This window comes from Spinacia oleracea, chromosome 3 (assembly GCF_020520425.1).
Source record: "Spinacia oleracea cultivar Varoflay chromosome 3, BTI_SOV_V1, whole genome shotgun sequence".
Lineage (NCBI taxonomy): Eukaryota > Viridiplantae > Streptophyta > Magnoliopsida > Caryophyllales > Amaranthaceae > Spinacia > Spinacia oleracea.
Window position 1 is genome coordinate 36,750,803 of NC_079489.1, and position 24,487 is coordinate 36,775,289.

General features: G+C 37.5%; 2 long non-coding RNA genes across 2 annotated transcripts; both read right to left on the reverse strand.

The window, feature by feature from the left end:
• Positions 1–13,479: 13,479 nt before the first annotated feature.
• On the reverse strand, positions 13,480–16,265 carry LOC110804750 (uncharacterized). Its single transcript, XR_002537821.2, has 3 exons — positions 15,909–16,265; positions 14,704–14,760; positions 13,480–13,746 (listed from the first exon to the last, which is right to left on the reverse strand). It is a non-coding gene; the product is annotated as an uncharacterized lncRNA (long non-coding RNA).
• Positions 16,266–16,867: 602 nt separating this feature from the next.
• LOC130468949 (uncharacterized) lies at positions 16,868–21,437 on the reverse strand. The gene is made up of 2 exons (XR_008929323.1): positions 21,001–21,437; positions 16,868–17,185 (listed from the first exon to the last, which is right to left on the reverse strand). It is a non-coding gene; the product is annotated as an uncharacterized lncRNA (long non-coding RNA).
• Between the last annotated feature and the right edge of the window lie 3,050 nt (positions 21,438–24,487).

The following is a 24,487-nucleotide window of genomic DNA, read 5'->3' on the forward strand; positions in this document are numbered from 1 at the left end:
CCATATACCAATTTCCGTCAAACTTGACTTCGAGGCCATAAACAATGCCGCCGAATACGAGGCCTGCATAGTCGGGCTAGAGGCCGCAGTTAGCCTCGGAGTCAAATACCTACAAGTCTTCGGGGATTCTTCCCTAATAATCAACCATATATCCAAAAGATGGAAGGTCCGAAGCACTAGTCTCTCAAAATATCAAGCTCACTTGGACCAAATAGTCGAGCAATTTGAGAAAATCGAGTATACGTACTTGCCAAGAGACGACCACCAATTCGCGGATGCACTAGCGAAGCTAGCTTCAATGCTCAACATCCCGAATGAATGGGATGGAATGACCCTACGGGTCGAGCGAAGGAAAGAGCTGGCTTATTGTTGTGCCATAGACTCCGAACCTGAAAACACCGAGGAAGAACCATGGTACACGGACAGCCTTCGTTACAAAACAAGTGGGGAATCCCCCCCAAACACTTCCCCGCGAGCACAAAAGGCCCTGCGCCTCCTCGCTTCACAATATAGCATAATTCTGGGAGAACTGTACAAATACACGGCGAATAAAATCAAGTTACTTTGTGTCCATCAAAACCAAGCCCAAAGACTAATGGAAGAATACCATAACGGCGTGTGCGGACCCCATATGAACGGAAAAATGCTATCCCGAAAAATATCCCGCTCAGGGTACTATTGGACCACTATGGAAACCGATTGCCATCACTTTGTAAAAACTTGCCCAAAATGCCAAATCTTCAGTAACCTTAACCATTTACCTCCCTCAGAACTATACACCTTCACTTCTCCATGGCCCTTTTCCACCTGGGGTATAGATATAATCGGCAAGGTAACACCAACAGGCGTAGGGGGACACGAATACGTTTTAGTTGCAATTGATTACTTCACTAAATGGGTAGAGGCAGTCTCCTATGCAAAGTTAACAGCCAAACATGTCGCCCGATTCCTAGAAAAGAACATATTCTGTCGATACGGGGTTCCACATGAAATCATAAGTGACCAAGGTTCCCACTTCAGGGCCGAAGTCCAAGACCTGCTCAAAAAATATCATGTCAAACACCATAAATCCTCTCCCTACAGGCCGCAAATGAACGGCGCGGTAGAGGCGGCCAACAAAAATATTAAAGTCATAATCGAAAAAATGGCCGAAAATTATAAGGATTGGCCCAACAAATTACACTTCGCGTTATGGGGCTATCGAACCTCAATCCGCACCTCCATTGGAGTAACACCCTACTCCTTGGTATACGGAATGGAAGCAGTCCAACCGGTCGAGTTGGAGATTCCCTCCCTCCGGATCGTCCTAGAAAGCAAGCTACCCGAAGCTGATTGGGTTCAAGCTAGGTACGACGAACTCGTCCTTTTAGACGAACGGAGGTTGAGAGCTCTACGTCACGTACAAGTGTATCAAAAGCGCATCGCAAGGCAATTCAACAAAAGAGTCAAACCTCGAAACATCAAAGAAGGCGATTTTGTATTAAAAGAAGTCCGCGCACCTACTACGGACCCTCGAGGAAAATTCCGGCCTAACTGGACAGGACCATATTTTGTAAAGACCATCCTACCTGGCGGAGCAGTCCAATTAGCCGACATAGATGGAGCGGAATTCGCTAACCTCACGAACTTAGACCAATTGAAAAAGTACTATATTTAATAAAATTCAGTCCGGAGATAAGGCATCTAATAAAACACATTAAAACTCATAAGCAAACATTCTGCGCATTACTCTAAACAAACGGCATAAAACTCGATAAAGTAGAAAAAGCGAAGGACAAAACTTCAACGCCCAGGACTGGGCGCTGTTATTTCTAACGCCCAGGTCTGGGCGCCGATATTTCCTTCGCCCTAAATCGGGCGTTGTTCTCTCTTGCCACCTACCCTCCCGCTTCTACAAAGTGTTTGTACTCCTTTTTCTAACCCTCAAAAGAACCACGAACACATGGGGGGGAAGCAGACGAGTGATGAACACCCTTTCAAAAAGTTTTTTTTCAAAAAGCTAGAACTACGCGCGACCTGATTCTGAAAAGATACGTAGGCAATCCTTCCCAAGGATTCGGTCCAATAAAAAATTATAAAATAATAAAGTCATGCAACGCATCAAGAAAAAAAGATATCGCAAAGGGCACTCTACCCTAACCCATGCACGGGCAAGACCAAATAAAATGAAAAAGCCACAAGAGTTTCCAAGAACAAGCCCAACAAAGGAGTATGACACGAGTCGGCAAAAAAAGTGAACATGCATATGTAATACCCCAAGTAGTCGGTTAGTCTAAAAATATATGTGCACTCTTATATGAACTCATTATTTTTACGAAAGTCTTTTCCTTTTTCGTCGTTGGTTTAGGAAGCTAATATTGCTATAATATGTTAAAACAAAGCCCACGGAAGGCTCAAAACATCCTTGCACCAAAAATCGCAAAAAAAATATATATATATACATGCGGAACACAAGAATGAATATGTATAAAACAGGAGGTGAGCCTAAGACTCGTCATCGGCTCCATGTCCCAAAGCCTCGCTGGTCCATCCACTCCACTCCCCGTGGTATGAGGGACCCCAGCCAGAGTCACCCCAAAAATGAGGTTGCGACTGCAACTCGGGGCTAGGCTCTCGGGCCACCGACACGGAACGCCGCCTACGCTCCGGCTCGGACCTCTCCCCGGAAGAACTCACCCCCGCGTCAGAACGGCGATGCCGTAGGGGCGAGTGTTGTGCTCTCTCTCTCTCTCGCGACGACCGTGTCCCCCGCCCGAGGGACCCGCGTCGTCGGCCCCAGCACGCCCAGTAGCCGTCTGCAAAAAGGGACAAAAAAAAAAAAAGTGAATAACCGAAAGCCAAACCAAAGGTACAGATCAAAAGAAAAAAGAGAGGGCACATTACCCGAGTAGAGTGGGGGCTCCTGCAAGAAAGTGCAGACCGAGCTCGAACCAACGCGGACTTCAACCGGTTGATCACCCCCACCATCGCATTGGCCGTACGGGCCGGAACCTAAAACAAGGATGTCAGTAAAAAAAAAAAAAAAATATATATATATATATATATATATATATATATATATATATATATATATATATATATATATATAAAGAAGTGTACACAAATGAAAGGTGCATACCGCCTCTACTCCCTCAGGGAGCGGAGCATGGAAAACCCGGTCTTCCGGGAAAGTCTCCACAATCTCGGATCCACTCTCTCCGGTATACGAGATCCGAGCATCGGGAAGCACCCATCCCCCCAACAAAGGGTCAGGACCCTCCTGCACAAAACACAGTAGGCATAAACACATGGGCACAAACATGAAAACACTAAAATCAATACAAAGAGAGGAGGCAACTTACAGCGCCAGGCTCCGGGAGACGAAGAGAATCCTGGATAAACTGGTAATAGCTAGCTCCCTCTATCACCAACTTTGTCGCCGGCACACCAGTCCTCGAGTGGACCCTCCACGACTCGCCTATTGAGCGAGTAGACAGTATGGTCGCAGGCGGAGGCCTGGGCACCGAAAAAACCCCGACCGTCTGCATACGTACCCGCTCTCCCAGGTACCAGACAGGGTCCCGGCAGCCAACGAACAAGACCCGCATCTGGCTCAGGGCATAACTCTCCCTGACCGAAGCATGGGTACCCCTAAAAGAGAGCCATGGGGTCCAAATCACCTGTTTTCGTACAAAATGCAGTCAGATCTCGCACATGAAAAGAATGACGAAATACGAGATAGAGGATAAGATTCTGCACATGCTCAGGGTTCCCGTCCCGGATAAGATCCCACACGGTATCGGGCGGCGGACGCACTGTCAGCTTCTTCTTCCAACCCCAACGGCGACCGGCAGGGAACTCTAAAGGCCTCTGCCCCTTTCGGGGAGCCAGCCAGGGTAAGTGCTCAAAGGCCCACAACTGCAAAAGAAAAGGATAATAAAACGTTTAAAAAAAAAAAGAGGCCAGGTAAAAGCGAGAAAAACAAAAGAAATTCTAGGCACATACCTCGATCAAACGCGGCACTCCCGCTAATGTAATCACAAAGTGACGTATACTCGGGTCCGAGACGCGCACCGACAAACTCATCTGGCCGACAAGCGTCGCATAGCCCAAATCGCCCCAGCGATAGTCACCCAGTGTAGACACGTCCTCCACCATGCCTATCCACCTCGGGTCAAAGGTGTCAGTCGGACCCGATAGAAAAGTGGAAGTAATAAAATGGAGGTAGAACAGCCGAGCCTGTCTCGAAGGCGACTCCTCTACCCCGTGCTCCAAAGCCCACATCAGGTCAGCGAAAGGTATCCCACGGGGCTGGTACGAAGGTAACCTTCTACCCATCCACGAGCCCAGGAGCCTGGTACCCTCAGCAACAGTCGGCGATGGGCCGTCCGACCTCAGACGAACGGGGTTCCCTGTAAAGGTCAAACCCGTCAAAGCTGTGTAGTCCTCAGGAGTGATCGTCATCTCGCCCCAAGGAAAATGGAAGGTGTTGGTGGTATCCCACCACCACCTCATGAACGACCGCAGAAAGGACAGGGAGATGTTGAGCCGCAGTATCTCCCAGAAGGTCTCAACCACCGGAAACAGTGAGCTCGCCCTCACCAAGGCCTGGGCGTCCGAGCTCAGATAGCTAAAAACGGTCTCACTCGTCGCGGCGCCATAGCCGCGAACCGTAGTCTCTCTCCTCGCGTGAAGGCGGGAAGTCACATGGTGCTCTAGGTCGTAGTGCAGATCACGACCATCGTAAAGCTCAGGGCCCACCCATAGGGGACCTGGGCCAGTCGACTGACGCGTCATGCCACGCACCTCGTGGCCACCAGGAGGGGGTAACGACTCGTCAGACATGCTGATCAACAATACAACAAGGCATTATACCTTTGACAAAATCGGCACTCATACCGATCCCTAAAAAGAGTGCATTTCACTCATGAAATGGAGTCATACCATTTTTGTTCCCTAAAAAACATGATACTAAGTTCATACTTAGCAAAATTCCCTAAGTAAAAATTAACTCCAGCAAAATCAAAATTCTCCAATAATTTGTCATTCATGAATTATGAGGAACGCAAGCAATCTACCAAGAACACCTACATTATAAGAAAATACTAGATTCGTAGGTATACTTGGGGGCTAGCATGAAAATGCCCAAATTCAACAAAAATCAACATACTTGCAAAAATTAACATGCACAAACTAATTAACATGTTATGTGGAACATTTCCAACTATCTAATTGGAGAAAAGGGGCACAAAATCAAAAACCCCCAAATCAATTTCATGCATGAAAATACTTGACAAAAATACTGAAATTGACAGAAAAGCTCAAAATTATTGAAAATTACTTACATTGGGAAGATTGGGAAGTAATTTGGAGTAGAATTCGTGAAGGAAAGTGAAGAAAACGAGCGAAAATCAGTAGAGAGAAGTGAAGAAGTTTGAGCGAAAATGGTGGAAATGGGAAAGGAAGGAGACGGTCCGCGAATTGAAAGACCAGTCCCCCTTTCGCATTTTCAACGCCCAGCTCTGGGCGTTAGAAATTCTCGCGCCCAGGCCTGGGCGCTGAAAATGCTTCCCAGACAGCGAATATTCGCTGTCGGGCACGCGTACTCCCCTATTTTGTGTAAAGATATACGTTATCTTATTTCTATCCCAAAAAAAAAACGGTATTTTAAAAAAAAAAAAATAATAATAATAATAAAATAAAATATCGTTAAACAAAAATATACACAATGTGGACCCACTTATAGGACACATCTAATCAGGAAATATTACGACCCACCAACAGGTTGTAATCACAAAAGCCCTTCTACATAGGCAAAATAAGAAATTCAAAATGGGCTCGCCCACCCTAAGCGGGCGGGGTCTGCGTCACTAACCGCATAGGTCCTTATTTAAAAAAAAAACAGATTCGTCCACTACTATCGGACGGGGGGTCCACCCTCAGCGGACAGGCTCGCCATCTTCAGCTGGCGGGGTCTACGTCACAAACCGCGTAGGTCCTTATTTTTAAAAAAAACAGATTCGTCCACTACTATCGGACGGGGGGTCCACCCTCAGCGGACAGGCTCGCCATCTTCAGCCGGTGGGGTCTACGTCACAAATCGCGTAGGTCCTTATTTTCAAAAAAACAGATTCGTCCACTACTATCGGACGGGGGGTCCACCCTCAGCGGACAGGCTCGCCATCTTCAGCCGGCAGGGTCTACGTCACAAACCGCGTAGGTCCTTATTTTCAAAAAAACAGATTCGTCCACTACTATCGGACGGGGGGTCCACCCTCAGCGGACAGGCTCGCCATCTTCAGCCGGCGGGGTCTACGTCACAAGCCGCGTAGGTCCTTATTTTCAAAAAAACAAATAGATTCGTCCACTTCTATCGGACGGGGGGTCCACCCTCAGAGGACAGGCTCGCCCACCTTCAGCGGGCGGGGTCTGCGTCACTAACAGCGCAGGTCCTTAGTCGCTGCAGCGATAACTTTTATTGGTTTTCCCTTTTTCCAAAAATTAAAGATTTGGTTTGTTGGATTTTCCTTCGTTTTACATCCTATAAAAACAAGGGGGTTTTCTCGTTTAGCTAGCCCTGAAAATGAGAATCTTTAAAAACGTTTTACCTCGTGATTGGGCTTGGCCAGGCCCAATTACACTTTACAGCTTTAATTTCGAAAACATTTGTAGTTACTCCCAATGACAAAGTGAGGGAGTTTCTACGCGTCTTTAGATCCTTCCAATGACAAAGTGAGGAAGTTTCTATACTATCAGTTGACAAATCCGAATGACACGTGAGGGATATGTCGACACTTCAAGTGATGACCCTTAAGTCAAATGTTATCACTCGGGGGCTCGTGAGACCCTCGCAAAACAGGTCACATACACCATGGCTTGTGTGACGCACTCCGTCTAATACTTTGACCATCATCTTACTCCAAGACTCAGTCAAAGTGGGGGCTAACTGTAGACACCTACTTTTGTCCCCATTCCCGCAAGGGAAAGGTTCGATGATGAAAGCATAAAAACTCCACTTGACAACGCATCTCCTATAAAATAAACGAATCTCGATTCCCTATTTCATTTCACCCGAAACCTGCTATTTATGGAAACCTGCTAAAAATAGTAACTGCCGTAAAAGGTAGCTTCTAAAAGTGGCAAATCATAAAAGATAGAAACCTGTCAGAATTAGGTGTTGCATTCCAACATAAATCCTAAATGAGAAAGAAAACTGCGAGAATCCTCTTCCTAATAGGATTCGAAAATAAGAGTTACGTATTAATTTAAATCCTAACGAGCCTAGAGTTCGTAACAGGCCCAGACGCATTCCGTCACAAATTGATACGCGCTAAAAGACTCAAATTAATCTCAAACTCTACAGATTTTAGAATCCGAATCTGACTAAACAAAAAACTGCCCAGACCCTATTTTCAACGCCTGGCTCTGAGCGCCGAAATCTTCGGCGCCCAGGCCTGGGCGCTGAAAATACCTGGGTACGTTTCTTTTCCTAATTCTTTGCGGATTAGAACTCTGCAATTCTATCTTTCCACGAACTCTTCCCTATAAATAGGCCCCTAGTTTCGACGTGAAACACACAACAACACATAATATATTCTGAGTATTGACTCTAAACCCCTTAGCCTAAGCCTCTCGCTGCGAAACTGTTCACGCGTTCTGTCGCAATCGATCCATAAATCGAACATAACGTATCCTGTCCCATAATTGAGATTCGTTAAATAAAAAGGAGAAATAGCAAAGTCAAAGTGGTTAGTTTTCTGAGAACCGTGACGCACCTCTCAAGGGTGCGTCGTAATGTGTCCCTTTTTTATGATTTAACTGCTTTCCTCCCCCTTTTTTATGAACTGTTAAACTAACCTAATATGATTGTTCTATCACGCCTAACAAATATAATATTTTTGGGAAATCGGATTATCATGCTAGGTCCCTTAATGCTATTTAAATCAGATAATCATGATCGAATTATTATTATATGTTGCATATTGCTAAAATCAATTCAGATTAGTTTAATAGTTAACGCATGTCCCTTTAATTATTTATGCTGAGCTAGTAAGGATATCCTGCCTCTGGAGTTATCGACGAGCGAATTACTCCTCTCGGTAGTTACAGTCCCCCGAACCCTCAATCTCTACCTTGCGGGTGTATATTGAGAGATTCCCACACCAGGGATCACAAGGGAACCTACGGCCGTCGTGGTCAAACATAATTGCACTCCCTTTATGTCACGATAACCGGGTTTTGTCAGTTTTTCTCATTGTTGTTAAAAACTGAATGGCGACTCCTATATTACTAGCCAATTGGGTGTATACTCACAGGAAATCCAATTACACTTGATTGAATAAAAATAATCGTCACACCCACGAGGGAGAAGGTCACGCATTAGCCTCGCGCTTTTTCGACCCCCTCACATGCAGCGATAACTTTTATCGATTTTCCCTTTTTCCGAAAATTAAAGGATCGATTTTCCCTTTTTCCGAAAATTAAAGGATCGGTTTTCCCTTTTTTCGAAAATTAAAGGATCGGTTTTCCCTTTTTCCGAAAATTAAAGGATCGGTTTTCCCTTTTTCCGAAAATTAAAGGATTGGTTGTCCCTTTTTCCAAAAATTAAAGGATTGGTTTTTCGTTTTTCCAAAAAAGAGCGATGTGTTGGATTTTCCTTCGATTTACGTCCTATAAAAACAAGGGGGTTTTCTCGTTTAGCTAGCCCTGAAAATGAGAATCTTTAAAAACATTTTACCTCGTGATTGGGCTTGGCCAGGCCCAATTACACTTTACAGCTTTAATTTCGAAAACATCTGTAGTTACTCCCAATGACAAAGTGAGAGAGTTTCTACGCATCTTTAGATCCTTCCAAGGACAAAGTGAGTAAGTTTCTATACTATCAGTTGACAAATCCCAATGACACGTGAGGGATATGTCGACACTTCAAGTGATGACCCTTAAGTCAAATGTTATCACTCGGGGGCTCGTGAGACCCTCGCAAAACAGGTCACATACACCATGGCTTGTGTGACGCACTCCGTCTAATACTTTGACCATCGTCTTACTCCAAGACTCAGTCAAAGTGGGGGCTAACTGTAGACACCTACTTTTGTCCCCATTCCCGCAAGGGAAAGGTTCGATGATGAAAGCATAAAAACTCCACTTGACAACGCATCTCCTATAAAATAAACGAATCTCGATTCCCCATTTCACCCGAAACCTGCTATTTATGGAAACCTGCTAAAAATAGTAATTGCCGTAAAAGGTAGCTTCTAAAAGTGGCAAATCATAAAAGATAGAAACCTGTCAGAATTAGGTGTTGCATTCCAACATAAATCCTAAATGAGATAGAAAACTGCGAGAATCCTATTCCTAATAGGATTCGGAAATAAGAGTTACGTATTAATTAAAATCCTAACGAGCCTAGAGTTCGTAACGGGCCCAGACGCATTCCGTCACAAAATTGATACGCGCTAAAAGACTCGAATTAATCTCAAACTCTACGGATTTTAGGAATCCGAATCTGACTAAACAAAACGGCCCAGATCCTATTTTCAACGCCTGGCTCTGGGCGCCGAAATCTTCGGCGCCCAGGCCTGGGCGCTGAAAATACCTGGGTACGTTTCTTTTCCTAATTCTTTGTGGATTAGAACTCTGCAATTCTATCTTTCCACGAACTCTTCCCTATAAATAGGCCCCTAGTTTCGACGTGAAACAACAGACAACAACACATAATATATTCTGAGTATTGACTCTAAACCCCTTAGCCTAAGCCTCTCGCTGCTCAACAGTTCACGCGTTCTGTCGCAATCGATCCATAAATTGAACAGAACGTATCCTGTCCCATAATTGAGATTCGTTAAATAAAAAGGAGAAATAGCAAAGTCAAAGGGGTTAGTTTTCTGAGAACCGTGACGCACCTCTCAAGGGTTCGTCGTGACGTGTCCCTTTTCGATGATTTAACTGCTTTCCTCGCCCTTTTTATGAACTTTTAAACTAACCTAATATGATTGTTCTATCACGCCTAACAAATATAATATTTTTGGGAAATCGGATTATCATGCTAGGTCCCTTAATGTTATTTAAATCAGATAATCACGATCGAATTAGTATTATATGTTGCATATTGCTAAAATCAACTCAGATTAGTTTAATAGTTAACGCATGTCCCTTCAATTATTTATGCTGAGCTAGTAAGGATATCCTGTCTCTGGAGTTATCGACGAGCGAATTACTCCTCTCGGTAGTTACAGTCCCCCGAACCCTCAATCTCTACCTTGCGGGTGTATATTGAGAGATCCCCACACCAGGGATCACAAGGGAACCTACGGCCGTCGTGGTCAAACATAATTGCACTCCCTTAATGTCACGATAACCGGGTTTTGTCTGTTTTTCTCATTGTCGTTAAAAACTGAATGGCGACTCCTATATATTACTAGTCAATTGGGTGTATACTCACAGGAAATCCAATTACACTTGATTGAATAAAAAGAATCGTCACACCCACGAGGGACAAGGTCACGCATTAGCCTCGCGCTTTTTCGACCCCCTCACACATGACACAATTGGGTTTTGTACACTATTCACACAAGCTCTTTTGACTTCCTTTTGTGGTTTATACTTGATAAAAAAACATAGTCGTGTGGGGTCTTATTGGATTCGTCTCAATAAATATTTTTTAAATATCAAATTTTTATAATTTTTTCTTATCTATAATTGGAGATATTAATGTTTGAAATCGTGTATTGGCAAACGTGCCTAAATAATCGTGTCATTTAAAAAAGAACAGAGGAAGTATATATTGTTACATGTTACGGAGTACACATTACATAGAACAATAAATGGTTACAACGTACAGGTAAGCCTTAGTTTAGTTCATCTTATTTTTCTGATTTAATTTGAACTTACTTTTTCTAATTTTATCTGATTTGAACTTACTTTTATGTGATATATATGATCTGATATGAACTTATCTAATTTAATTTTTTGTAATTAAGATTTAAAACAAAAACTGTGATTATTATTAACATGTTAAAAGATTACCGTCATAATAATATTACCCGTAAATTATAATAAATGTATTTAAACTTATAATATAGTTATTATTTGGGTTATTCTTGCGTGGACGTGGTCCACAATAATATTAGTGAGGACCCAAAACTCAATAGATTTCTCTAGCACCCTTTTTACACTCATAGTGACCTTTATTGTTCATATAGTAACTATAATAAATTAAACACCAAAATTATTCGACATAATAACCATTTGTTGAAGCATAGTAACCCTATGTTTTTAAAAGCGAATTGTGTCTTAAACCCTCACATTATTCAAGTACAACATGTATCAACGACACTAATTTGATATTTTTTTTCATAATAATCCTAATAAAATGCCAAAATAAATTAGGAACAAGTTGTTGACTTTACTTTAAGGCATGGTCCACAATAAATTTAGTGTGGACCAAGTCCATTTAAGAATCGGTGTATTTGGAATTACTTGTTATTTAGTGTGGTCCACAATAAGGCCGTTCTCAATGGGCATACCCAAAAGCATATCATTACCTATTAGATTCTCTCGTTTATTTACTCATGATTATTTAAGTATTACTACCTCCGTTTCAGAAAGTTCTTTACAGTTACTATTTGCACGAACTCCAATGCAATATTTAATTACTAATATATCCAATTTCGTATGTGGAAAAAATATAAAAGTTGATATTGTGAAAACACATACCAAGACCAATCTAACAAGATCTTACATGTAAAGTTTTGATGTATATAATAGTGAGAATTTACAGTCAAAATTTTCACATTTTGGACACATATTCCTAAGCGTAAAGAACTTTCAGAAACGGAGGAAGTACTATATATATATAGGGTTGGGATTCGGTGAGAAGTGAACTTACGGTAAGAAGTATGAGAAATGATCTCCACCGTTAGATAAACACAATCCAACGGAGTAAATTAATCTCATGGTACTCCCTCCGTATTTAAATAGGAGATACACTTACCATTTCCGGCAGTATTTAAATAGGAGATACACTTGCAATTTTTAGTAACTTTTGAACCCCACCATCTAACTAATCTCTATTATATAAGCCAAGAGGGGAGGGTTATTTTCGTAACAACACTTTTGGTGTTCCCCAAGTAAATGACTAAAATAGCCTCAAATCTTTAACCTTCAACCCTTTGTCGATTCACTCTCATCTTTCTCTCTCATCCCTTCACTCACCACCCTCTCTCTTCTCCGCCCAGCCTAAAGGAAAGGTGTCCTTCACCCAAGGTGCATTAAGTCTAATACCAAGGTTCAGATTAATTACGAATAATTAATCCAGTGAGATCAAGTGATCGGAATAGCTAGCTGGAGCAATGCTTCCGATCAGTGAGTTCTAATCTATATTAGGCTCACAACTTACTCTTTACTGAACCTATAAGGTCACACCAATGGCATGTAACAGATCACCGGATTAAATGAATCGGAAATTCATTTAATAGCTTTTCGGGAATTAGTTCGGAAAAACATAATATACGATACGACCTTGCATCTGAATCGTATATCGTATCACGAACATTCGTAAGCTGGGCGAAACGAATAATCGCATCGTACGACGGTGATTCGTCGTGTACGATACGATAAATAATAGCCGTAAGGCATTCATCGCGAATACGAGCCGCAACGGAGCTGTCGGCCCGTCGAGGCAAGCGCGCATGCGCGCAAGGCCCAATGAGCCAGCGAACTCGCGCAGCGAGCAATCCAGCCCGCGGCACGAGTGTGCGCGCAATGGGACAGCAGCGAGCAAGCAAGCGAGGCCCACGACCCATCGCTGTTGCTCATGCGCTGTGGGCTTCGGCCTGTAGTGGGCTGCGTGCACGTGAGGCTTGCGGTGTGTGAGTGTGGTCGGTCAAGGCCTTGTGTCTTGGCAGGTTGCTCTAATATAACTCTAGGGTTATATTCCACACACTAATCAGTTTTTCCACAACCCTAAATCTAATTCTGAAATTACGTTGTTTTCAGTTTTGCTCTCTACTCAAAATTGTTCTTCCCGAAAAAGCAAACACTCACTACAAGAAAAAAGACAATGGGCTACGCTTTTATTCGACGCCCATAAATGCTCGTCGCCCAAAACTTCGGCAACGAAAATATTTTCGACACAAGTTCGTCGCCGTAGATCCGTCGCCCATAGAAAGGGCAACGAAAATCTGATTTTCGACGCCCGTGCTTAAAGGATTGGGCGACGGTTTTCTTTTTGTAGCCCTTACTTTAAATAAAGGGCGACGACTATTTTCTCATGGCCATTAATGAGCGTCGAATATATTTGTTGCCCATACTCTTAGTGAGGGGCGACAAGTTTTTATTCGTAGCACATTCTTCTATTGAATGGCGACGAGTTTTGTTTCGTAGTCTTTGAGGTGCGTCGAAAATATTATGTTTTGTAGCCCATATTTTTTATGACGATGAAACCTATAATTTGCACATATTATTACATCACCACCTGTTTTCCGGAACTGCTGTATCACATTGAGAATAAAATAAAATTTTATATATAATATATATACAACCTTCAAAAGTACTACGTTTTCACAAACATAAGCGTATCAAGGACACCAAATACGGTAATACATTTCACATAATTAATTGTACTTTTGATGCCAAAAAAGAGTCTGTTCAAAAATATTATTTTAGAAAATCCAAAATATGGGAAACATGAGCCTCGTGATCATTCATATTGATGTCCTTAGTTCTTCATCATTTGCTCCTAACTATACACCATCGTCCTTCAATGACCTTCAAAAGAATAACAATCATTTAACAATTATGATAATGTAAGCAACATAAGTATGACGAAACAGAAAGAGTTGGCCAACGAAACAAATAATTTGAAGCCGACGAAATATGCAATCTAACTCCAGTCAAATAATACTCACATTTTCAACTAAGGACCGCAAAGGTAGTTGTTCAAATTCAAGTATACTGATATAGTTACAATAGGGACCAGTAGCATCGAACAGTAATCAAATTATCCACATTTTTATTAATCATTTTACTTCAATTCTATGAGATTCTGTTGTACATTAGAAAAAGACAGAAGCCCTAGGATTAACTACAAGTTGGATAAGCATTATCCGATTTCTTAATAGAGCATGCAATGTGACAGTGTAGAAGAGCTATTGGCCTTCAGCCTGATATCCATCAAGGCAGGCGAGTATCTATAGTTCTATACAACGGGAAAGCCACACAAACAGTAACTTCAGAGCCACATGAAAGCACAAGGAGAATGAGAAACTAACATTTGTCCTGCAGCACAGATTGTGATGCAACATTCAATATTTTAAGCCGTTTGCACACTCTATTATGTATTTATGTCTAATAGCCCAATAAAGACAACTCCATCATTCCATCATTCGTAGCTCCTAAAAACTAGTTTTTGTTACAGAATGGTTTCGAAAGTCGGTGATCAGTTCACAATGTTCACGATAATCTTCAATCATCAGATCAAACACCATTTTAAATGCATTTAAATAGAAATTGAAAATACCCAACAAAGTTATAAACACTAAATCACAAGCCACAAAGTTAACAATCCATTAATACTCACGTTTTCAACTACCTTAAGCAACTTATGAAGTAATGAGGTTGAAGTTCAAAGTTGTTCAAACAATTTAATATCTTTAGCAAAGTTGTTTTGTTCAAATAAGTTCAAAGAACCTGATGCAAGGGAGGGAGTAAGAATACCAAATATACCTTTCAAAAAGAGAAACATCCTAATTGCTTCTTTAGGATCATCAATTTTTCTGGCCTCTGGAAGAAGAAAAGTAATACCATCATTAAAGACATGTCAACTAGAAGGATATATTAATGAAAAAGAATCATAGATGTAAGAGGCTCTAAATATGGTCAAATCAAACAAGGAATGAGTTTCATTAAGTAATATTCAACATCTTTCAAGCATCAACAATATATATTACTTCAATATCTACTCTGTAACTAAAAAAGGAGTGTGCAAGTACAAATTCACCTAACTGTATAAAAAGCTATGATTTTGGATGTTTAATTTTCATGTCATACAATGTTTCAGTATCAAATAATAGGTTATGTACTGGTAAGTGATACAATGTTTCAGTATCAAATAATAGGTTATCATACAATGTTTCAGTATCAAATAATAGAGCTTCGTCCCTATATATAAGCATTCACGGTCTGGTGTTGTAAAGCTATCAAATTCAGCTTTCAAATTACACTATTAGCCAAAAATAAACATCATATGTACACAAATCATACATAAAAGTAATACTAACTTTAATATGCATGTAATCAAGATGATTCTAGGCTAAAAACGTGTGATTATACATATATCTAATATAATCAAAGCCTCCAAATTGTCTTAAGTGAACATGACTACATTCCCAATTATATTATATAGGACAACTAAAACTTCGAACAGGTAAAAGAGTCTTGTGGGCCTTGTGGCTACTGCTCATTATGAATATGATGGGAAATGTAGGGTCTCTGACATGAAGACCCTAATGAGATGATTATGAGTATGGTCTATAAGGTATTAAGGTCTATGTTTGACAATTATCATCCTCAGTTGTACGAACAAAAAGAGCATTATAGATTTAACACTGAAGCAAACTAATAATAAAGAACATATATACCACCGAAACTAAGAATGTCAAAATGAAAACCACCAAAAATCAACAAAATCAATCCCAACGCAAAACGCCAAAATACATCAGAAAATTAATAAAGGAACTAAAATTATCAAACAAATTAACTCAAAAAAACAACAGCACAAGAAATTAGTAAATGAACTCAGTTAAACAAATGCAAACACCATAAACTTGCAATAAAAAGAATTATTGTTAATTAATTAGCATAAACATGAAATTAACAAAATTCTCAACTGAGAAAAGACAAGAAATAAAACTATAGAGTTATTGATATACCTAGAAATGTTGGATTTTGAAGGATGAGAGGAGGTCGCTCCTCTTGGCTCGCAGATTACCCCAAATTTTTGGCACTTCTAATTTTACCCTACCTCTTAAATTGTTTGATATCGCAAACTAAGAGTAGATCTACCGGAATAGTAGGAAAAATTAAGAGGAGCATATTTTGAACAGTCGTGGGAGATGGAGAGCTCAAGAACAACTTTCAGCCAAGTGAAGAAGCTTTTAGGGTTTTTAGTTTCAGAAAATGAAAGTAGAGATTAATTGGGAAACTGAAGACTTTTGAGAGGCAAGCTGAAATTTCGAGCGGAAAATATTTGGGAAAGTGAAATTTTGGCCCGCGTATGAATTTGGAAAATGAAATATTGACCCGCGTATGAATTTATGGGCCACGAAAATAAAGTTTCGTAGTGAAAATAAAGTTTCGTAGTCCTTAGTTCTAGCAATTCCACTTGCATGGACCCGGTCCACCATAAGATTACCATGGACCAGGGTAATTAGGTAATTTTAACAGTGAGTAAATTATAGAAACTGTAGGTTCTGTAAAGTAACTATATCTCCAGAATAATAACTATGAACATAATAATGATAAGAATTATTCTATCCAAAGAGTAATTATATTATATAGAAAAGTAATTTTAACTGTAAAACAATTACTACTATATATTCATTCTTGCAGACAAAAAGAGTAAATTATAGAAACTATAGGTTCTGTAAAGTAACTATATTTTCAGAATAGTAACTATGAAATAAATAATAATAATATAGTAATTTCGATTAGAACAATTATTCTATCCAAAAATTAACTATATTATATAGAAAAATAACTTTAGCTGTAAAACAATTACTATATTATAAAAATAAACAATATGATATAGATGGTTTAGAGGTCATATAATAATTTTTTCTATTATATATTACATAATTACTGAAATATAAAAGAGTAACTATATCAAAAGTAACAGTAATTATAACTCTTGAACAATAATAAAGAAAACATTAACTACTTGGTTAGTTGTTTTAGCTACGACATTCTAATTCTTTGCATCTATTAAATAAACCATGTTAAAATCAAATGTTTTTTGAACTAAAAAATACTAATCGACACGTCCACGTGGACCACGTCTCTTTTTTCCACCAACACATCATGTCCTTCCTCTACCACGTTCTTGGTTTCCATTGTTGTCAGGATTTTCTTCTTCTCCTCCTGCTTTTGTTTTCCTTGCAGAATTTATTCTTTGCACGATTTCAATTCTGGATGCATCATCTTTGTATTTCTGAATCAATAATATTTAAACTAAGTTAATAATTTAACATTTATATATGAAAAAATAACATAGTAACTATGTAAAACGTGTAGTTTCTATTATGCATCATATAGTAACTCTTACAATTAACGATGGTAAAATACTTGCAGAATTGCATATATAGTTATTGTTATTGTTATAGTCATATAGTTACTGTCAAAATAATATAGTCACTTTTATTAATAATAACATGGAGTACAAAGAAAGATCATAAAAAGAACATAATGATAAGATAATAACTATTAAAAATATATAGTTACTATTATACATGATATAGTAACTCTTAATATTAATGATAGTCATATACGAGTAAGGTTGTAGATATAGTTATTGTTATGATCATATAGTTGTTGTGATCATAACATAGTAACTCTTATTACTAATAACATAGAAGACAACAAAGAACATGAAAAGAACATTATAATATACATAAAAAAACTATACCAAACATATAGTTACTATAATACAAGATATAATACCTATAAATATTATTGATGGTCATTTAGTCACAGAGTTGCAGACATAGTTGATGTGATAATAATATAGTAACTCTATCCATAATACAGTAACTATATCATTAAAAATATAGAATAACACAAAAACATGCACATAACATAATAAACTAACATAGTACCTATTTAAAAAAATATAGTAACTATATAAAACATACAATAACTATTAAAGAAAATAAACATATGGTAACGAGTCATGATAAAATAAACATAATATCTATTTCAAACATATAGTAACTATATAAATAATATAGTAACTATTGAAGAAAATAAACATATGGTAACACATCATAATAAAATAAACATAGTACCTATTTCAAACATATAGTAACTAATATATTAATATAGTAACTATTGTACACATATCGTAACCATTATAATCACACAACAACTAGCTTAACACATAGTGACTATTATTATAATATAGTAACTATTGTACAAATATAGTAACCATTATAATCATATAGTCACTATCTTATACTCGAAATAACATATTACATAATGTAATCGTATAGTAACTATTATTTATCAAAAAGTCACTATAAACTGTTCTTAACATAGTAACTATCTTAAACACATAGTTACTGTTTTAAATTTATAATAACTTTCTAAAAAATATAGTAACTATTTTAAACACATAGTTACTGTTTTAAAGTTATAGTAACTTTTTATAAAATATAGTTACTCTAAAAACTACTACTAACATAAACACAATGAATATTCCAATGACTATTAAAAACATTATTTCGCAACATAAATTAAAGGTAACTATATCATTTATATACTAACTATATGAAACACTAACCCTAATTTCACCCAAACAACAAACACTATTTCTACCTCTTGTGCTTTGCTGCATCAATTCTTAAAGTTCACAGCCTTTGTCTCTTTTTTCTAAATTTAAGGCATTATTTCTTCTTATACAAATGATATTGTAAAGTATTTTTGGAGATTCGTCACTAGATAATGCAACTTTAGGACCTGGAATAACATGTGATTGATACTTCGTATTATTTTCTTATACAAATATCAAATATATAGTAACTATATAAACCATATAGTAACTATATAAAACATATAGTGACTATTATTAAAATATAGTAACTATTGAACACATATAGTAACCATTATAATCATATAGTCACTATTTAAGAAGCGGACAAATACATACTCTAAATAACATAGTACATAATGTAATCGTATAGTAACTATTATTTATCAAAAAGTCACTATAAACTGTTCATAACATAATAACTATCTTAAACACATAGTTACTGTTTTAAACTTATAATAACTTTCTAAAAAATATAGTGACTATTTTAAACACGTAGTTACTATTTTAAAGTCATAGTAACTTTTAAAAGAAGTATAGTTACTCTAAAAACTACTACTAACATAAACATATCGAACATTCCAGTGACTATTAAAAACACTAATTGCAACATAAATTAAAGGTGACTATATCATATATATACTAACTATGTGAAACACTAACCCTAATTTCAACAAAACAACAAACATTTCGAATCACTCAACAAAATAATAACTATTGTACACATATAGTAACTGTTGTACACATATAGTAACCATTAAAATAACGGATTTTTCATGAAATACCCTTGAATTTTTAAAAAATTCACCAAATGCCCCTCGACTTTCAAAAATTCACCAAATGCCCTCCACTTTTTAACAAATACACCAGATACCCTTAATGAGTATTTTCTGTCAATTCCGTTAGATTTTCGTCAACTTTACCCTAATTAACTCTATTAATCCATATTTATCTAATTAACCTAATTAAATTTAAAAATAAAAAGTCAAAAAAAACTTATTTTCCTTTATTTTTTTCCCCTTATGTTTTGTTCTCACCATCTTCCATTCTTACTCCCAGATGAAAACCATGGCAGCCATGGTAGCTCACCATCATGGTCATCCCCTTTCTCTCTCTTCCTCCCCTTCACTACCCCTTATTCCTCTCTCCTCTTATCTTCACCACCACCACCTCTACGAGCCCTTGCCAACTGCCTTTACCACCACCCGCTGGCGCGCCCTTCCATTCGTCGCCGCTCAATCTCTCTCCTCCCCCCTTCATTCTTCCTCTTCTCCTCACCATTGAAATCTGAAGATCAATTAATTGCCTACTTGGGTATTCCATTCTTCGATCAATCCCCAATTTTTAATCTAACCAGTAACCAATTGATAAAGAAAATCAAGGGTTTTTGAACAAGATCTTCAACCCCATCTTCCTGATTCGAAGAATTCAAAAAAATCGTAGAAACTTGATTAGTTTGAGGTGGGGTTTTGGAGATCAACTTCGCAACAAGATTGCTGTCAGAGATTCCAATATCGGTGGAGATTAACAAGCATGAATTGGGTTTTCGAGAGTGAGGTCGATTGCAAAATTGGGTTTGATTACAATTGTGAAACTCGTCTTTTTTCCATGATGAAACCGAGGTGAGGAGGTGAGATAAAGAGAAAAGGAAGAAGAGTATGGTAAGGTGGGGTTTGAAGAACATTTTTTCTTCTGGAATAAGTGTTGAATTAAATTCAAGGGGTTGATCATAGATTCATAGTTAAAGGGTTCAAGAAAATGGAGGCAAAGAAAAGAGGAAAAAGGAGAGAGAAAGAGAATGAGTGAGGGGGTTAGTCTAATCTAACTAGTTTGTGGTGCTGGGGAAGACGAAGGTGAAAGCTTCAAGCTTGAACTATGTTTACAGTTTTGACTTTCAAGACAATCCTCCTACTTTGGGTTGGAATTTTTTTTTTTTTTTAAATAGTTAATTAGGTTAATTAGGAGTTAATTAGTTTAGTTAAGGAGAAACTTAACGGAAAAGTTAACGGAGCTAACGGAAAATTGTCATTAAGGGCATCTTGTGCATTAAGTTCATAAATAAGGGTATCTGGTGTATTTGTTAAAAAAGTGAAGGGCATTTGGTGAATTTCTGAAAGTCGAGGGGCATTTGGTGAATTTTGCAAAAATTCAGGGGTATTTCATGAAAAATCCGTTAAAATAATATAGAAACTATTGTACACATATAATAACCATTAAAATTACATAGTACCTCTTTAAACCATATAGTTACTGTATTACTCATATAGTTACTATTTAAAATCGTGAAGTCACTGATCGAATTCGCGAAGTGAAAACGATACTTCGGTAAAACACAAACATTAATTTCTTCAAAACAAAAAATATTTTCAATTTTAAATAAAAATAGACTTCAAATTATTTAAAAAACAACAAACCGAGATGTGATCTCTAAAAATTCTTACGAAGATTTGTAGGCGAGCGCAAATTCTTCGATTCGATTTCGGCAACGACGAACCTCCTTCTTGATCTACTACTTCCTCCAATTTTTCCTCATCAAATAGATCCAATCATAAGAATTATAAGATAATTACGAAAAAAATCGAACAAAACCTAGAAATTTGGGCTAAATTTTGAAAAGCATAGAGAGAAAATGAAGAGAGAGAAAATGAAAGAGAATGAACAGAATGTAGATCTAAAATTTTGAAAAATAAAAAAGTTTAAAACGTATATAAAGTGGGCTAGACACAAATCGCATTAAAACTCTTCAAAACACATAGTAACTCTTTAAAACACATAGTTACTGTAATACGCATATAGTTACTATTTAAAATTACAAAATAACTGTCACGTGACAGTTACATATGTTACCCATAAAAATTACTCCGTTGCCCTGGTCCACGCTAAGTTAGCATGGACCAGGTTTATATTAGTGTAAATATAGTTCTAGTATGTGCGACGAAACCATATTTCGTAGCCCATTTTCCATATATGTGCGACAAAGCGTTGTATTAGTAGCCCAAAATCAACTATGTGCGACGAAAAGTTTTCGTGGCTCATTTGAGACATAGTGCCACGAAAATAATTTGCGTTGCCTCTGTTTTTTAAGTTCGTCGCCCAAAGTTGTTTTTCTTGTAGTGACTCTTGAATATTGTCTAAGCTACGATTATCAAGATGGATCTGAACGTGTCGGTGAACCAAATAGAGGAACGACGATTGGAGTTCTTTGTTCGTTTTCGTTGATACTAAACTCGGTAAAACACGCTTCAAATGTAAGTATGCTTAATCTGTGCTTTATACATGTTTCCTGGCTTTGGGAATGTTCTGCACATGTTATATGTTTAACTGTATTCCCTACAGTGGTACCATGAGCCTTATGTATTCAAAACATTTTTAGCATGATTATTTGTTTTTGTATGTTGTCGAATTTTTGGGATTTTTTGTTGAATTTTTCGAATTATTATGGATTATTAGATGAATCGTGTAATAAGTTCTGAATTCAAAAGGTTTCGAAATTTCGACTTTTCTGACCCTAATCTGATTGAAAACGATTTTCTAAGATCAACTCATGCGAACGGAATTGCAAAAACAGGCCTCAAAGTAGGAGTTTTTTGGCGTTTTTGTTAATTAACGTATTAAAATTAACAAATTCGGATTTTTTTTCAATTTATTGGTCGCCTATACTACTTGAAATTGATTGAAATTTTGACCTAATGCTGTTGGGTATATTTTATAATTATGGTAAAATTTTCGGCCATAAATGTTAAGTATAAACCCTAATTTCGCTTTCCCCAAATTTGTAAATTTTAGATCGCTAATTGATTTTTTAAAAGAATTTAGATCTGGAAATTTGGTTAATTGGGAAAGGGAATATAATTTCATGTAAGTGGAAGATTTTAAAAATTATTAGATTAAAATTTTGATTAGATTTTTTAATTTTAATCAACACTTAAACCAAATTGGTAAAAATCGAAAATTTAAATGTTTAGAACGATTAAAGTTTTAGATTCGATTATCAAAACGTTCAAATTGTTTGTTGACATTGTTCGTTCGTGAAAATTTGAATAAAGTTAGCCTAGATTTAATAAATTTAACAAAATCGGATTGTTGTTAAAATTAATTAAATCGTAAAGTCGTTATTTTTCGAAAATAAAAATTGTTAATTTTATAAAAAAATAACTAAATGCAAATATGTTCGTGAAATTGATTTTTTTTATTAGTTGGTTAGTTTGCAAGAACCAAAGGTACGAACAAAAGGAGTGTGTGGTACGTGTGGCTCGTCGTAGCCAAGCAGGCTGCCTCCCCGTAGCCAAGGCACAGCAACGCGGGCAACAGCAAGCGAGCTGCGTGCCGCGCGCGCTGGGGCGAGTGAGCGAGCAAGGCAAGAGAGCCTTGGCTTGCGAGCTGCAAGCAAGCAAGGGGCAAGGCTACCTTGCCTTGCGCGCAGCGTCGAGCATCACAGCGACACAGCATGCCACGAAGCAGCGACGAGCTGCGGCAGTGTGTGCGATGGCTCGCGGGGCATGGGCGACGAGCTCAATTGCACAATTTTGGCATTTTTTCGTTTCGTTGGGCTTTAAAATTTGATATTTGCATTAAAATGGCTAACGGGATAATTAATTAATTATTTTATTTTACTTGGGCCGGGCCGTGAGTTTAATTTAATATTTAAATATTTAATTATCCGGAATAATTATTGGTTTGAGTGGGAGCCGCTTAATGAAATTAAAATGAAATTATTATTTTAATTATCTTCGTAGGTCGCTTTATTTTAATTAAATTAAATTTTAATTAGAATAAATTCTAAGGATTAATAATTTTGAAATTGATTAATGTTTTAGGACGCGTTTATGTGAACGTGAATTTTAAATAATTCACGTAAATACTTGCATATTTAATTGGGCCATTCGTTTTAGGATACGAATGGGTGAATGCATAGAATGTATATTTTATGTAATGCAGGTACTCTAAGTGACTAGTATGGTCAATCTAGGATAGTTAAATATGGTCTGAAAACCGTTTTATCTTTGAATGTAAAGTTTTAAATATGGTCTGCGTACCATTGAAATTTTGATGTAATTTTATTATTTCAAGTATTTCTAAGTTTAGAACTTTAAGTTAGCATTGAATGAAGATTCAAGACGATGCCAAACTAACAAGATGGTGAAGAAGATTGGATGCTTCAAGACAAGAGTTTGGGCCATACTAGTTCACCAATTTAATTTATGCACTATATATTATGCTTGAATGAATATATTATGCATGAATGTTGTTTATGCTCGATTAAATTTAGTTCACTAAATAATCGAACCAACATAGAAACAACTAGGTCCAAAGTATATTGAGTTTAAAAATTTCCTTCCAAATCAAACACTTACAAATTGGGATCTAAGGTAGTAGGTTTCCGCCAAAGCGAGGTGCTATTTTAGTTGACTTAGATGGTAAGGCGTCCCAAAGGAGCACGTTGATTGTGGTTTTAACTCAAACAACAATGGCATATGTTGTGGAAATGGGATAAGTTATGGTATTAATTTATTAACCAAAAGTAATTTGGAGTAGCAATAGTTTTTTCTTACCAAGAATCTTAAAAGACTTAAGACATGCCAAAGCTGCTTAAGTATTTAGGACTTTTAGGGTCTTGGAATCGTTTCATTTATTTTTGGACCATGTTTTTTCTTTTGCATGAATGAAATGTTTAATATCTTGAATGATTGCATGCTAGAATTTAGTTTAAAGTTATTAAGTTATGAATGGTTATTCATTGCAAATTCTTTTCAAATGTAGTAATCAAATGGCCACAATCAAAACAACACTCAAAGTAACCGAAATTCTGGATGTAAAATTGAACCTATCAAACTTTCTTGATTGGGAGAGGAAGCTTCAGCAAGTCCTCAGGTGGAACAACATTGAATATGTTGTTGACCATCCCATCCCCAACTATTACTCAAAGGA